The sequence below is a fragment of the Lepidochelys kempii genome, chromosome 5 (assembly GCF_965140285.1).
Source record: "Lepidochelys kempii isolate rLepKem1 chromosome 5, rLepKem1.hap1, whole genome shotgun sequence".
NCBI lineage: Eukaryota > Metazoa > Chordata > Testudines > Cheloniidae > Lepidochelys > Lepidochelys kempii.
In genome coordinates, this window is record NC_136384.1 from 20,294,297 (window position 1) to 20,312,089 (window position 17,793).

Consider the following 17,793-nt stretch of genomic DNA (forward strand, 5'->3'; position numbering starts at 1 on the left):
GATCCTGTGATCATTGAAACACATGCAGCTGTTGGAGAAAAAAAAAGGGACAGCGGTATTTAAAAAGACACATTTTATAAAACAGTGGCTACACTCTTTCAGGGTAAACCTTGCTGTTAACATTACATACATAGCACATGTGCTTTCGTTACAAGGTCGCATTTTGCCTCCTCCCACCGCGTGACTACCCCCTCAACCTTCCCCCCTCCCTGTGGCTAACAGCGGGGAACATTTCTGTTTAGCCACAGGCAAACAGCCCAGCAGGAATGGGCTCCTCTGAGTGTCCCCTGAAGAAAAGCACTCTATTTCAACCAGGTGACCATGAATTATATCTCACTCTCCTGAGGATAACACAGAGAGATAAAGAACGGACGTTGTTTGAATGCCAGCAAACATACACTGCAATGCTGTGTTCTACAATGATTCCCGAGTACGTGTTACTGGCCTGGAGTGGTAAAGTGTCCTACCATGAAGGACGCAATAAGGCTGCCCTCCCCAGAAACCTTTTGCAAAGGCTTTAGGACTACATCTAGGAGAACCGCAAATGCCAGGGCAAAGTAATCCTTTCACATGCTTGCTTTTAAACCATGTATAGTATTTTAAAAGGTACACTCACCAGAGGTCCCTTCTCCGCCTGCTGGGTCCAGGAGGCAGCCTTGGGTGGGTTCGGGGGGTACTGGCTCCAGGTCTAGGGTGAGAAACAGTTCCTGGCTGTCGGGAAAACCGGTTTCTCCGCTTGCTTGCTGTGAGCTATCTACAACCTCCTCCTCCTCCTCATCTTCTTCGTCCCCAAAACCTGCTTCCGTATTGCCTCCATCTCCATTGAAGGAGTCAAACAACACGGCTGGGGTAGTGGTGGCTGAACCCCCTAAAATGGCATGCAGCTCATCATAGAAATGGCATTTTTGGGGCTCTGACCCAGAGCAGCTGTTCACCTCTCTGGTTTTCTGGTAGGCTTGCCTCAGCTCCTTCAGTTTCACGCGGCACTGCTTCGGGTCCCTGTTATGGCCTCTGTCCTTCATGCCCTGGGAGATTTTGACAAAGGTTTTGGCATTTCGAAAACTGGAACGGAGTTCTGATAGCACGGATTCCTCTCCCCAAACAGCGATCAGATCCCGTACCTCCCGTTCGGTCCATGCTGGAGCTCTTTTGTGATTCTGGGACTCCATCATGGTCACCTCTGCTGATGAGCTCTGCATGGTCACCTGCAGCTTGCCACACTGGCTAAACAGGAAATGAGATTCAAAAGTTCGCGGTTCTTTTCCAGTCTACCTGGCCAGTGCATCTGAGTTGAGAGTGCTGTCCAGAGCGGTCAGAATGGAGCACTCTGGGATAGCTCCCGGAGGCCATTACCATCGAATTGTGTCCACAGTACCCCAAATTCGAGCCGGCAACGTCGATTTAAGCGCTAATCCACTTGTCAGGGGTGGAGTAAGGAAATCGATTTTAAGAGCCCTTTAAGTCGAAATAAAGGGCTTCATTGTGTGGACGGGTGCAGGTTTACATAGATTTAACGCTGCTAAATTCGACCTAACGTCCTAGTGTAGACCAGGGCCAAGAAAGCCTCTGAAACCAAAACAGTGCTGATGGAGGTGGTTGCAGGGTTTGACTGAATGCAAATGTATTCTGTAACTGCTGAGAAACTTCAGAAACGTTTGAGTTACAACTAATAAATTGATTGGTACTGACTGTATTTATTGAACAACCAGCATGTGCGGGTGGCATCATCTAGTGGTGAAAACACAGTCCTGGGAGTCAAGGCATCTGGGTTCTATTGCTGATTGCTACAGACTTTCTGTCTGACCTTGGGCAAATTATTGTTGTTGCTTTTAAAAGCATACACTTTTGGCATGGTTCTTGGATTGGTGCTGATGCCAATATGATTAATCACAAACAATCTGTGTACTGAAGTGTTTGTAAATCAAATGTGGTCTCAGACCATAACAGCTCCAAAAAGAAACATTACAATTATTAAATAAATGTATGTTTAAAAATGTGTATAATCACTACATATGTTAGTGCAACATAAATCAGAAGGACTAGAAAGAAAACATTACGTTCTCTACCAATTGTATTTTTCTCTATTTAGAACATTATTATACTTTTTTTTTGCATTGTCAGTGGAATTCAAATATGCCTATTTTAGATTTGGTATCACACAAATACAGAGATGACCACCACCCATGACATCAGCACTGATCTGTGAACTGAATTTTGGGTTTTCAGACTGTTAATAATACTAATATTTTTTTACTTCCACAGCAGCTTTAATACAAGGGTTTTAGTGACATTTACAAATATTAATTAAGCCTCATATAATTTCCTAAAAGAATCTATATGAAGATAATACGTCTATTAAAAATGCTTTTCCATTCAGTCATGCCTTCCATTTGAGGAGACCAAAGCATTTTACAAACTTTAATGATTTAAGATTAACATTCCAATTAAGTAGGTTATCATTATAACCCCATTTCGAATTGTGGAAACTGACATTTGGGGGGTTCAGTGTATTTCATTTTGCTTTTCTGTTAACCAGATCCATCTTGTGATATTTCAAATTATGGTGCGTTCTAATGTAGATTTTAGAAGGCATTGGCACACGGTGCACAAGACAGCACGGAAATTGTTATTTAGTATAAGCATGTAGAATAAACCTAAAATTTTCCATTTTGTAGAAGAACTGAGCCTAGTGTGTTGGTGTTGAGTTCATAGCCAAGACTAGCTATTATTTTGAAAATTAACTCCTGGATTAAGCATGCTAAAATGGTGAAAGATTCCTGTGCTTCAGCACTCCCAAAGCAACTAGTTAGGCCCCCTGCAATTAAAAAAAAAATGCATACTTTTAGTTGTAAGATTGTCAACAAACTTTCTATTTAATTTTAAAATCTCTTGCAAAACAGTACTTTTTAAAAACATATCTTAATCATCTTTCCCATAGTTGTCACAGATATGTACATGCATATGTAGATGTCCAATCTTAAACACATCCCTCTTCCTACTTGCATCCAGGGCATGGAAATATTACCAGTCATCTAATATGTACTCCTGGGGGAATTCTGTGCCACTGCGCTTGTGCAGAATTAATGTCCTCTGCAGATTTCTTTGCTTCCCTGCAGAAAAATGGTTTTCTGACAGGGAAGACCCAAGAGCGGTCATGCGACCCTCTCCAGCAGTATGTTTTAGGTGCCCAGGGCAGCTGGCAGAGAGGTAAATCACTATGGGGCAGGAGGTGGGATTAGGGAAGACCCGGCTGGTGATTTCTACCCTGCGCCCAGCTCAGCTGCTAGTCTGGGCTGGACCAGGGAGGACGAGACTTCCTCTTGCCCTGTACGCCATCCAGGGCTGGGTCAGACCCACCTCCAGATTTCTCTCCCAGCTGCAGGAAGTTCTGCAAACTCTCTTTCCCCTACCTCCCGCTTCCTGCACCCTTTGTTCCTTAGCTGCAGGGGGAGGGATCCCTGTACAGGGTGCTGCTCCCTGGTCTGTCCTACCCCCATGCATCTAGACCTCCTCATACCCAGACCCTCCTGCCAAACCTTACCCCCCTGCACTCAGAGCCCCCCTGATGAGCCCCACAACAAGCCACCCGCCCCCCAGATCCCTACCCCACCGAGACCCAACCAGTTGCACCAAGATCCCCACTCCCCCCAGCATCCCCCTGTAGAGTTCCATTACCATTGCACCCAAAACTGCCCAACAAGCCCCAGTGCATCCACATCCCCTCTGCACCTGCATTTCCCCACTGAACTGTCTGCACCCAGATTGCCCCACACAGAACCCTCTCAGCTCACACCTGGATCACCCCACACTAAGCCCCTCCACATTTGGATCCTGCATTGCTGAGCCTGCCTCCCACACCTGGTGCACCTGGCATGGAGGAACAGGGCCTTGGGATGTTTCTGGGGCAGGCCCAGTCCTTGTTCTGTGTCAGGATTGGGTGCAGCCTCACCGCTGAGTCCATGTCCTGTGGGGCAGGGGAGCTGCACAGTGATCTCCCACCTCTGTGCAGCAGTGACTTGTGCTCCCCAATGCCATGCTGGAGCCTCCACATTTATTAGACAAATAAAATTTGCAGAATTTTAAAATCTTGTGCGCAGAATTTTAATTTTTTTGGCACAGAATTTTTGATTTTTTGGCATAGAATGTCCTCAGGAGTAAATACGCAGAGGATTAGCAAGTAGATTTAATGACTGGCACCGAAGATGGTGAATGTCATTGTCCAGAGGCAATGCACTGGTGAGAAAACCCCCTCCTATCTAGATACTGCGATTCCTATCATGGATTAATTTTTGTTTGGGTGTATTCCTGTTTTGTGTCTGAGAAATGTACCCCGCCTCAGCATCCATTTAGGTTCTCTTTTATGGTGAACAGCTCCAGTACCAAAGTTTTGTCTGAACAGACTGTCTGCACTGAAAGTTCTACTGCACCTTGGAGAAGTCATGAGTAGTAAAAAGGTCCAGCAGCTTTTTCACACGCAGGAATCATATCTGTTTGTGCTTGATTCATGTTCAGAAAGTTATCTTCACAATAGTAAGGATTAGGAACTAATTTTATTTTAAATGCAAACTTAGATTCTACAGAGGTTGATGGCACTCATCCCAGGCAAATTGATGAGTGGATTTTTCAAGCCATGATAATGCCGTATCATAGGATCGAAGAAATTTAGTGCTGGAAGAGATGTTAGCAGGTGATCTAGTCCATCCTTTGCACTGAAGCAGGACAAGGTAAGCCTAGAGTCTAGACGGTCACTGACAAGTGTTTGGCCAACCTTTTCTTAAAAACCTTCAGTCATGGGGATTCCACATTTTCACTTGGCAACCTATTCCTGTACTTAATTGTCTGTATAGTTAGTTTTTGCCCAAATGTAACCAAAATCTCCCTTGCTGTGTGTAGATTAAGCCAATTCTTCCCAGTCCTACCTTCAACAAACTTGGGGACCAATTGATCATTATTCTTTTTGTAACAGCCCTTAACACATTTGAAGACTGTTATTAGGTCCCCCTTCAGTCTTCTTTTCTTAAGACTAAACATGTCCAGTTTTTTAACCTTTCCTCATAGGTTGATTTTTCTAAATCTTTTATCATTTTTGTTGACCTTCTCTGAACTCTCCTCAGTTCATCCACGTATTTCCTAAAGTGTAGTGCCCAATACTGGTCATACTACTCCAGCTGAAGTCTCGCCTTTGCTTAGTAGAGCGGGATAATTACCTCCCATGTCTAACCTATAATGCTACTTTAATACTCTTTCTGAAGAGTGTCAGCCTTTCTTGCAACTGCATCACATTGTTGGCTCATGTTCAATTTGTGATCCACTATAATCCCCAGATCCTTTTCTGTGGTAATACTGTATAGCCAGTTCTTTCCCATTTTGTATTTGTGCATTTGATTTTTCCTTGTAAGTGTAGTTCTTTGTTTATCTTTTTATTTAATTTCATCTTGTTGATTTCAGATCAGTTCTCAAATTTATCAAGGTGATTTTGAATTCTGATCCTGTCCTCCAAAGTGTTTACAATCCCTCTCAGCTTGATGCCATTCACAAATTTTGTAAGCATGTTCTCCATTACATTATCTGAGTCCTTAATGAAAATATTGAATAGTATCAGACCCAGGACAGACCCTGCGGGACTCTAATAGATGCATTCTTCCCATTTGACAACAAACCATTCATAACTACTCTTTGAATATAGGTTTCAGAGTAGCAGCCGTGTTAGTCTGTATTCGCAAAAAGAAAAGGAGTACTTGTGGCACCTTAGAGACTAACCAATTTATTTGAGCATAAGCTTTCGTGAGCTACAGCTCACTTCATCGGATGCATACCGTGGAAACTGCAGCAGACTTTATATATACACAGAGAATATGAAACAATACCTCCTCCCACCCCACTGTCCTGCTGGTAATAGCTTATCTAAAGTGATCATCAGGTGGGCCATTTCCAGCACAAATCCAGGTTTTCTCACCCTCCACCCCCCCACACAAATTCACTCTCCTGCTGGTGATAGCCCATCCAAAGTGACAACTCTCTACACAATGTGCATGACAATCAAGTTGGGCTATTTCCTGCACAAATCCAGGTTTTCTCACATCCCCCCCACCCCCATACACACACAAACTCACTCTCCTGCTGGTAATAGCTCATCTAAACTGACCACTCTCCAAGTTTAAATCCAAGTTAAACCAGAACATCTGGGGGGGGGGGTAGGAAAAAACAAGAGGACACAGGCTACCTTGCATAATGACTTAGCCACTCCCAGTCTCTATTTAAGCCTAAATTAATAGTATCCAATTTGCAAATGAATTCCAATTCAGCAGTTTCTCGCTGGAGTCTGGATTTGAAGTTTTTTTGTTTTAAGATAGCGACCTTCATGTCTGTGATTGCGTGACCAGAGAGATTGAAGTGTTCTCCGACTGGTTTATGAATGTTATAATTCTTGACATCTGATTTGTGTCCATTTATTCCTTTACGTAGAGACTGTCCAGTTTGACCAATGTACATGGCAGAAGGGCATTGCTGGCACATGATGGCATATATCACATTGGTGGATGTGCAGGTGAACGAGCCTCTGATAGTGTGGCTGATGTTATTAGGCCCTGTGATGGTGTCCCCTGAATAGATATGTGGACACAGTTGGCAACGGGCTTTGTTGCAAGGATAAGTTCCTGGGTTAGTGGTTCTGTTGTGTGGTATGTGGTTGTTGGTGAGTATTTGCTTCAGGTTGTGGGGCTGTCTGTAGGCAAGGACTGGCCTGTCTCCCAAGATTTGTGAGAGTGCTGGGTCATCCTTTAGGATAGGTTGTAGATCCTTAATAATGCGTTGGAGGGGTTTTAGTTGGGGGCTGAAGGTGATGGCTAGTGGCGTTCTGTTATTTTCTTTGTTAGGCCTGTCCTGTAGTAGGTAACTTCTGGGAACTCTTCTGGCTCTATCAATCTGTTACTTTACTTCTGCAGATGGGTATTGTAGTTGTAAGAAAGCTTGACAGAGATCTTGTAGGTGTTTGTCTCTGTCTGAGGGGTTGGAGCAAATGCGGTTGTATCACAGAGCTTGGCTGTAGACGATGGATCGTGTGGTGTGGTCAGGGTGAAAGCTGGAGGCATGCAGGTAGGAATAGCAGTCAGTAGGTTTCCGGTATAGGGTGGTGTTTATGTGACCATTGTTTATTAGCACTGTAGTGTCCAGGAAGTGGATCTCTTGTGTGGACTGGACCAGGCTGAGGTTGGTGGTGGGATGGAAATTGTTGAAATCATGGTGGAATTCCTCAAGGGCTTCTTTTCCATGGGTCCAGATGATGAAGATGTCATCAATATAGCGCAAGTAGAGTAGGGGCTTTAGGGGACGAGAGCTGAGGAAGCGTTGTTCTAACTCAGCCATAAAAATGTTGGCATACTGTGGGGCCATGCGGGTACCCATAGCAGTGCCGCTGATTTGAAGGTGTACATTGTCCCCAAATGTGAAATATTTGTGGGTGAGGACAAAGTCACAAAGCTCAGCCACCAGGCTTTTTGTGACATTGTCAGGGATGCTGTTCCTGATGGCTTGTAGTCCATCTTTGTGTGGAATGTTGGTGTAGAGGGCTTCTACATCCATAGTGACCAGGATGGTGTTTTTTTGCTGAAGATCACCAATGGATTGTAGTTTCCTCAGGAAGTCAGTGGTGTCTCGAAGATAGCTAGGAGTGCTGGTAGCGTAGGGCCTGAGGAGGGAGTCTACATAGCCAGACAATCCTGCTGTCAGGATGCCAATGCCTGAGATGATGGGGCGCCCAGGATTTCCAGGTTTATGGATCTTGGGTAGTAGATAGAATATCCCAGGTCTGGGTTCCAGGGGTGTGTCTGTGCGGATTTGATCTTGTGCTTTTTCAGGAAGTTTCTTGAGCAAATGCTGTAGTTGCTTTTGGTAACTCTCAGTGGGATCATAGGGTAATGGCTTGTAGAAACTCGTGTTGGAGAGCTGCCGAGCAGCCTCTTGTTCATATTCCGACCTATTCATGATGACGACAGCACCTCCTTTGTCAGCCTTTTTGATTATGATGTCAGAGTTGTTTCTGAGGCTGTGGATGGCATTGCGTTCCGCATGGCTGAGGTTATGGGGCAAGTGATGCTGCTTTTCCACAATTTCAGCCCGTGCACGTCGGTGGAAGCACTCTATGTACAAGTCCAGTCTGCTGTTTCGACCTTCAGGAGGAGTCCACCTAGAATCCCTCTTTCTGTAGTGTTGGTAGGGAGATCTCTGTGGATTAGTATGCTGTTCAGAGGTATTTTGGAAATATTCCTTGAGTCGGAGACGTCGAAAATAGGATTCTAGGTCACCACAGAACTGTATCATGTTCGTGGGGGTGGAGGGGCAGAAGGAGAGGCCCCGAGATAGAACAGCTGCTTCTGCTGGGCTGAGAGTATAGTTGGATAGGTTAACAATATTGCTAGGTGGGTTGAGGGAACCCTCCTGGGGGGGATGTGAGAAAACCTGGATTTGTGCAGGAAATAGCCCAACTTGATTGTCATGCACATTGTGTAGAGAGTTGTCACTTTGGATGGGCTATCACCAGCAGGAGAGTGAATTTGTGTGCGGGGGTGGAGGGTGAGAAAACCTGGATTTGTGCTGGAAATGGCCCACCTGATGATCACTTTAGATAAGCTATTACCAGCAGGACAGTGGGGTGGGAGGAGGTATTGTTTCATATTCTCTGTGTATATATAAAGTCTGCTGCAGTTTCCACGGTATGCATCCGATGAAGTGAGCTGTAGCTCACGAAAGCTTATGCTCAAATAAATTGGTTAGTCTCTAAGGTGCCACAAGTACTCCTTTTCTCTTTGAATATAGTCTTTCAAGCAGTTGTGCACCCACCTTTTAGTAATTTCATCTATACCACACTCCCCTAGTTTGTTTTTCAATTGAAGGAATTAAAAGCATGTGCAAAATTTGAAAATTTAAACAGTAAAGGCAATATATCTGACACATTAGTGTCATGTTAAGTTCTATGGTTTACATGCTTGAGACATGGGGAAGAGTGATGGACTCATTAAGGATAGGCTTTTAACTCATCTTAGATTTATTATGCTGAAGCATCTTGCTCAGGTGGTGATTTCAGTTATACTTTAGTATACCAACTTGCTTGGTTTGGTGGTGACTAATTTACTATTTTACACATTAGGTGATATAAAAGTGTCCCATGCTTGAGTTCAGTCATAAATATCCAGTTTCTTAAAACTCTCAACCTTGTTCTTTGGTTTTCTGTTGAGAGGCCTCTAGACTCAATTGATCCACTTGATATATCTTGTTAAGAATGAAAATGCAACTTAGTTTAGAGAGGATTCTGGCTTGAATAAAAGAGGTTTATATAAGATTTTTTTTAATCCAAAATTTCAAATAGCACACCTTGTTTCGGAAATGCATGGATTACAATAACTTTGCTCGATTAGGAATTTAACCCAGATCATATCTATCTTTCTTTCCAACTGTCAGTCATAAATTTGTGCACCAGAAAGTAATTTGAAATAATTTTCCAGATTAATGCATTTGATCTCCTAAATTTTGACTCTCATTTGAGTTTAAAATTTGTTTAGTAGTGATTTTTCCAGCTGCAGAATGCATAGTAAAAATGTTTTAAAAACATTGTATTTGTTTAATATGATTATCTGACATTTTGGACTCTCTTGTAATTTAAGGAGTTACTTTCTCACTGACTAAATATGAACATAAACTTGGTAATATAAGACTTCCTGTGTGTGCATATTAGTTTGTGGCAGGGATGCTCTTAAATCCTGAGCTGCTAACACTGATGATTTTATCAGTTTTTCTTTTACTATAGAAAACAGAATTGAAACTCTGTTAATAAATGTGTGTGCAAAATATTTGTGTATATTATGGAGACATCAGTAACTGCTGCTTCTTAAGATGGCATTGAGCCTGTCACTTGTAGTTAACCACGACTGAAATCCCTGTTTTCCACACTTCAGTGATTGAACTTAGGCCTGGTCTACACGGCGGGGGAAGGATCGATCTAAGTTACGCAACTTCGGCTACGTGAATAACATAGCTGAAGTTGAAGTACTTAGATCTACTCACCACAGTGTCTTCACTGCAGTGAATTGACTGCTGCCACTTCCCCATCAACTCTGCTTGTGCCTCTTGCTCCGGTATAGTACCGGAGTTGATGGGAGAGCGGCCGGCGGTTAATTTATCGCATCTAGACTAGACACGATAAATCAACCCCCGCTGGATTGATCGCTGTCTGCCAATCTGGCGGATAGTATAGACAGAGTTTCCAAAATTGGGACAATAACACTCAAGAGGACAACTGGGTTTCATATGTCTTTTTTCCCCCTTAAGTGTTTACTGATTTTTCTGTGAAACTCCCTTTTAAAAATGTTTGTTTTTTCACATTTTTCTTTAGCTCGCCATACATAGCACCCTAAGTGGGTAAGTGAAGTTTGGAATTTATGGCAACTGTGCTTATGTGGACACAGCAATTAAAAAACTGCAGCTGGCTTGTGCAAGCTGACTTGCTCTCACAGGGCTCAGGCTAAAGGGCTGTTTAATTGCGGTGTAGACATTCGGGGTCGGTCTGCAGCTCAAGCCCTGGGACCCTCCCAGATTGAGCTACAGCATCTATTCTGCAGTTAGACAGCCACTTAGCCCAAGCCCCATGAGCCTGGGTTTTAATTGCAATATAGACTTACCCTTACACATACTTCTCTTAATATTTTGGATGTAGCTACTTAATTAAACATACACAGTTATTTCTCTTATTCAGGATTAATGTTTGAGCTATGCAAAGATTAGCTAGTGGAAATGTGCAGATCCATCAGATACCTGAGTTATGGACAAACACAATTTAAAAAAAAAAAAAAGATTTTCTCTTGACATTTTTTCTAGATAGCTGTATTCTGCATTCACCCCGGTGAGGCAGTGGGCCGCAGGACGTATAAGGGTGGACCATCAGGAAGAGATAAGCATGAGGGGGAGAGTTAAGGTCTGTGTAGGATGGGGAAGAGAAGGCTGATAGACCCAGTCTTAAAGGGGACATGATGGGCTGAGTGGGCTTTGGGGAGATGCATGGCAGGTAGCAGGATTGTACAGAGGGCCAAGAGGAGAGGAGTGCCTGGAGACATTGGTGGGGGGAAACAAAGGGAAGTATGCAAGCGGAAAAAGGTATGGGAGAGGTGGGGACAGAAGGAAGGGGTGTGGCACTCCACTATTGACAAGTTTCAGAGTAACAGCCGTGTTAGTCTGTATTCGCAAAAAGTTTGTGTGTGTATGGGGCTGGGGGGCGTGTGAGAAAACCTGGATTTGTGCTGGAAATGGCCTACCTTGATTATCATGCACATTGTAGGGAGAGTGGTCACTTTGGATGAGCTATTACCAGCAGGATAGTGAGTTTGTGTGTGTGGTTTTTGGGAGGGGGTTGAGGAGGTGAGAGAACCTGGATTTGTGCAGGAAATGGCCCAACTTGATTATCATGCACATTGTGTAAAGAGTTGTCACTTTGGATGGGCTATCACCAGCAGGAGAGTGAATTTGTGTGGGGGGGTGGAGGGTGAGAAAACCTGGATTTGTGCTGGAAATGGCCCAACCTGATGATCACTTTAGATAAGCTATTACCAGCAGGACAGTGGGGTGGGAGGAGGTATTGTTTCATATTCTCTGTGTGTATATAAAGTCTGCTGCAGTTTCCACGGTATGCATCCGATGAAGTGAGCTGTAGCTCACGAAAGCTCATGCTCAAATAAATTGGTTAGTCTCTAAGGTGCCACAAGTACTCCTTTTCTTTTCACTATTGACAAGTCTCTTATGATTTATCAGAGTAAAGATCCTCTTCCTTTGCTTCTCCCTTACACAGGCCTCTCCCAACTCAAACACCAATTCTTCCTTCATACTGCCCTCCACATAATTCTGTTTCTCTCTCTCTCTCTCTCACACTCACTCACACACACACACACACACGGTGATTTGAAGGTGAACTGCAAAGTAGGTTAAATATATCAGAATGGAGAGTAAAGTACATGATATATTAAAACAGCCTTTTTTTCCTTCAGATTTTTCTGTTTGTGTTTTTCCAGTAGTAAAATAGGTCTTCGGCAATTTTAAAGTTCCTGGAATGTAATTCATCCCATCTTAATTCAATGAATTAAACTAAACCAAATTAAAGCCACTTTAATTCTGAATTAAGCTAAACCAAAAATTCAGTGAATAAAGTAAACTGAAGTTAGGCTACTTTAATTCTGAATGTGTCCACTCCGGGGTTTAATTCAGTTTAGCTAATCTACCTTAAATTCACACATATAGTTAATTTGGATTAATTTTCCTGAATGTCATGCAAGGAAACCTTTAGGCTGGGAGAGATACAGCTCACTTTTAGGCATCCAACTTTAATGCCACATTCCAGGTCCTCCACAAAATTGCCAGAGTCCTCCAGAGAAGAAGTACTGACAACTAACATGTGATACTGCATTATGTAATTATTCATTCCCTTCTGCTTTTTGATCATTTGCTAGTAGATACGTTTGTCTGCTACTGTAGCTTGCAGTTCATTGATGTAAAAGTATTGATTGCTTACTGACATTAAATGTGGGTTTTTTTTTTTTTTTAACAAGAGATGTATTTGGTATTCAGTAATGATAGAGAAGCTGTACCCATCATAGCCCAACTTGTTCATCTGTTAACATGAGCCGGTTCCTGAAAATGAAGTTTTTAATGAAGGCATTGAGATACCATAATAAAAAACTAGAAGAAAACAGGTAGTTACGGAGAATAATCTGTTTCTTTTTTTAAAGAACTTCATCTTTAAACAGTCTGAGGGTTTGGAGTGTTGTGTTTAGGTACAAAGTTCTGAAATTTAAATATCTTTTCTAGTAAAAGTATAAAAATAGACAAATTTTATTTTGCTGTTTATGTCTATATATTTTTCAAGAAATTTCCTACATTTTGCAGGATATTTTCTTTGTTTGTTTTCTACAAGGTGTTTGGATGTGAAAATGTTCTAAGTCTTTTTTATGAGTTTGTAAATATTTTTCTGAAACCTTGAGACTTGTGAAATTCATAGTTAATATGTAATGTTGATCAGTTAAGTTTTATAAATTAGTTGATTAAAACATTTCACTTTGACTTATGTGGAAAAATGGCAGAGGAGAAGAAATGAAGCTTGTGTTTTAATAGAGAAACATCTGCATTAAATTTGAAAATATTGGCATTGGCATCTGGAAGGTGATGTAAAATTGAGTTATTACAAATTAAGAATGTGCTACTGTTAGTTTCCTGGGATATAAGCAGTAGGAAATAAAAAGTCATGTGTACAAAGTATTTTCCATAGTGCATATTGAGACTGTCACTATTCTATGTATTTAGTGATGGACTGTCATTTTTCTTCAAAACTATAAACTGTTAGTTTACATTCCTGGTGAGGTATCATTTAATTGTGATTAACAAATACGGATGCTGGGTTATTGTAGTGAGATTAATAGTTTAAGTATTTGTTGTTGAGACCATATTTTTCCTAATCATAGAGGTGAAAAGAATGGCACATATGTTTGTATATATAAAAGAGTGCAAGGGTAATACCTTGTTTTCAGTATTAACTCTAGCTCATCTTTCCACACCCTTTATACAAGTGCTATGGCTGGAGGAGTGAATTTTTGGGAGGCAGATCAGGAAGAGCGCTTTGGGAAAGTGAGGCTCTAGTCCAGATGTTGTAGGACTGGAGTAAGTCGCGCGCTAATTTTTTCTCTTCAGTTGCTGATAAACTCTTTATTTTTTCTTCTTATAAACACTGAGCCTTGAAAAGACCTTGCTGTCTGCAATTTTTTGTTTTAAGACATTCCACTAGTTTACAAAGCAGTCAGGATGATTTATTCAGTGTTTTAGCCATGTTGGTCCCAGGATGCCAGTGAGACAGCGTGGGTGAGGCAATATGGTTTTTAACCATCAGAGGAGTGAAGTTTTGGAACAACCTTCCAAGGGAAGCAGTGGGGGCAAAAGATCTATCTGGCTTTAAGATTAAACTCGATAAGTTTATGGAGGAGATGGTATGATGGGATAACATGGTTTTGGTAATTAAATATTCATGGTAAATAGGCCCAATGGCCTGTGATGGGCTATTAGATGGGGTGTGATCCGAGTTACCCAGGAAAGAATTTTCTGTAGTATCTGGCTGATGAATCTTGCCCATATGCTCAGGGTTTAGCTGATCGCCATGTTTGGGGTCGGGAAGGAATTTTCTTCCAGGGCAGATTGGAAGAGGCCCTGGAGGTTTTTCACCTTCCTCTGTAGCATGGGGCACGGGTCACTTGCTGGAGAATTCTCTGCTCCTTGAAGTCTTTAAACTACGATTTGAGGACTTCAATAACACAGATATAGGTGTGAGGGTTTTTTGTTTTTTTTTTGTAGGAGTGGTGGGTGAAATTCTGTGGCCTGCGTTGTGCAGGAGGTCAGACTAGATGATCATAATGGTCCCTTCTGACCTAAATATCTATGGATCTAATATCGTTTATTGGACTATAATATGCAATTTTTATTACTGTGGTGTAGGTGCACAAATCCACCACTTTTGCTTTAGTTTTAGATACAGTTGTGGTTGAAATTTTTGAGTACATGTTGCTTTGAAAATCTATTTATTAACAAAATTTTGCTAGTATGTTTTAGCTAAAGTATTTATGAAATATCACAACTCTTCAATAATGTACTGTTCTGATTAGAAGGTAACCGTATATGGGTTTTTAAATTATTTTTTCTTGCCTGTGTTACAATTCAATTATTGGGAACAGTCAGGAAGGGAACAATTGATCTGGCATTGCATAACAATCAACAATAAATTTTCAGGCATGTTGCTACAGAAAGTCATTCTGATGTAATTTGATCAGTATTGTAGTTATCACTATCTACCTTGGTTCTGCACTATTCTTGTTTGTTAAATCATAGTTCTTTATAAATGTAGTCTAATCAAACACAAGATGCAGGCTGCCACAAATTGATTATCCACAGTAAGTGACAGCTCATGTTACTCACTTGGCTTGGGCTTTGTGGAAAAAAATTAGTATCTCTGCTGCTTAATGGACTTTGCCACTTGGTAGCTATGATGTATTCATCAGTAATTTTCCAGAACCATGCTATTCTCACTGTGAGCGTTTTCTGTGTTTCTGTATATTCAAAATTCTACCCATTGCACATCATCCATTAAAAATATGCTACATTATAGTGTTGGGCCTCGCTGGCTGCATACATTGTTATTTATGGTGTTAAATAACTGTAGGCAACACTTCGCAAAACACACACAAAGTTTCCTCCCAGAAGCATTTGCATGGTAACTTCAGTTTATGTGGGATAGCTCTGTTAAGCCAAGAGATGTTGAAGGCCAAGATGAGCTTAATGTAATACTGTATAGGAAACCTGAAGGAAACAAATGTTTTGAACAGGTAAGGTTTCTTGGCATACAAAAGGTGATTCCAAACACTGGGATGGTATAAAAGCCAGGATTTTGGGGGACGAGACAAAAGGCCAGATTCGAACATAAGAATGGCCATACTGGGTCAGACCAAAGGTCCATTGAGCCCAGTATCCTGTCTTCTGACAGGTTTCAGAGTAGCAACCGTGTTAGTCTGTACTCGCAAAAAGAAAAGGAGTACTTGTGGCACCTTAGAGACTAACAAATTTATTTGAGCATAAGTTTTCGTGAGCTACAGCTGACAGTGGTCAATGTCAGGTTCCCCAGAGGGAATGAACAGAACAGGTAATTGTCAAGTGAACTATATCACCTGTCACCCATTCCCAGCTTCTGGCAAACAGAGGCTAGGGACACCATATCTGCTCATCCTGGCTAATAGCCATTGATGGATGTATCCTCCATGAATTTATCTAGTTCTTTTTTGAACTCTGTTATAGTCTTGGCCTTCACAACATCCTCTGGCAAGGAGTTCCACAGGTCGGCTGTGCATTGTGTGGAAAAAATACTTCCTTTTGTTTCTTTTAAATCTGCTGCCTATTATTTCATGTGGTGGTCCCTAATTCTTGTGTTCTGAGAAGGAGTAAATAACACTTCCTTATTTACTTTCTCCACACCAGTCATGATTTTATAGACCTCTATCATATTCCTGCTTAGTTGTCTCTTTTCCAAGCTGAAAAGTCCGAGTCTTAATAATCTCTCCTCATACGATCAGCACGGGAATTTTGATCTGCTCCATTTCTGACCTGGGCTGTTCACCCCTCCTTAGGCAACCTGGTGGCCCAAGCTTGCCAAGTAACTGGGATTACAGACACAAACCACGGTGCCTAGCTTGCGTAAGCAAGATGTATGGAATTGTATCTGCATATGCCAGTTCTGAATTTGGTTCAATGGGAATAATTAAGAGGAGAAAGACAATAAAGCTCAAGTAACATGCTTGCAGATGGGTTTGAGGATGAAATTCTCTATGGGCTAACTTCTCTATTTGAGCAATTTTATTTTTTTTAATTTTGTCATTTTAGAAGCAAAGTGGGAGGTGTATGTGTTGTTTGTTTTTCACCTTAATTTGCAGAATGCCTTGTTAGTTCCATTTTACAGTATTTAGTGCTGGAGTTCTTGGGAACAAACAGACTTTGTCATGTGTGTTCACAAAGCCCTTTTCTGTAGTGGACAAGTAGGAATAGTGCATGATTAACTTACTTAGGTTCTATCTGAATTTGACTATACATCAGCTTTACTCCGGCTGCTTTTCTGGGCTTGGTCTACACTAGCAACTTATGATGGTATAACTACGGTGCTCGGGGTGTGGAAGATCTACATCCCTGAGTGCCGCAGTAATATCAACATAATGCCTGGAGTAGACAGCACTGTGTAGATGGGAGGGCTTCTCCTTTCAATCTAGCTGCTGCCACTTGGGGAGGTGGATTACAGACACTGATAGGAGAATCCCTCCCATAGGTATAGTTAGTGTATTCACTGAAAATGCTGAAGCTGCGCCACTATAGTAGTTAAGTGTAGACAAGACCTAAGTCAGTTACTTTGTAATTTAGTTGGAGTCTGAGCTCTGGTAACATGCTAAAAGATACGTGTGGTGGAGGAAGCGGAAGGAATAGTTAGTGTATGTCTACGCTGCCCAAATTACAGAGCGGCCGTGGTAACGCTGCCACGTGGGCAGTGCAGTCATGCTTTATCGCCGGGGGAGAGCTCTCCCGGCAATAAAATATAACTGCCCCGAACGAGGGGTAATAGAGCACCGTCTATACTGGTGCTTTTCAGTGCTAAAACTTTTGTCAGTCAGGGGGGTGTTTTTTCCTAGGTCCTAGGAGGTACAGTGTTTTTAGTTACCCATAAAGCGTCATGCACATCTACATAACAGTATGCAGGAGGAATGGCATTTCCACGTACTAACACAGCCCTTTTCTCCACCCCATACTCAGATATTTAGCTGGTTCAGTTTTGAACTGTGACATAGTGTTGAGACTTACACAGGTGCATTTGATACCAGAATATGAGAGATGTAAGAGAGACTGTGCCCTGTTTGTTACACTTCTCTGAATTGTTAGCAAATAAAAGGAGACGAAATGGATCTTTTTATGGAAGCTTTTATAAATTGGACTGGCACCTTATAAAATGATGCGGGGTAATTTAAGTTTCAACATTTTTATTTATTAAATGCAAAATACATTACTAAGGTATTTTAAGCTAAGCAAGTTAGTTGGAAAGTGCAGGAAAATTTTGTGTATATAGTTTACTTTTACTCTGTGTACGGATTTCCTCATGCTTGATTGGCATAAACATGTTCCATGCCAAAGGGAAGATATGTAGTTTAGATAGCAGAGGATTGATATAAACAGAAGTTATTGGAA

General features: G+C 41.8%; 1 protein-coding gene across 5 annotated transcripts in view; it reads left to right on the plus strand.

The window, feature by feature from the left end:
* Positions 1–17,793, plus strand: part of WDR7 (WD repeat domain 7) — a 385,388-nt gene that overhangs the window by 8,483 nt on the left and 359,112 nt on the right. Inside the window, exon 2 of one of the 5 annotated variants that reach the window (XM_073343606.2) lies at positions 4,572–4,724. The exons of the other annotated variants lie outside the window; for them this stretch is intronic. The gene's annotated coding sequence lies outside the window, so the exon portion shown is untranslated. The remainder of the gene's footprint in view (positions 1–4,571; positions 4,725–17,793) is intronic. 5 annotated transcript variants of the gene reach the window in all.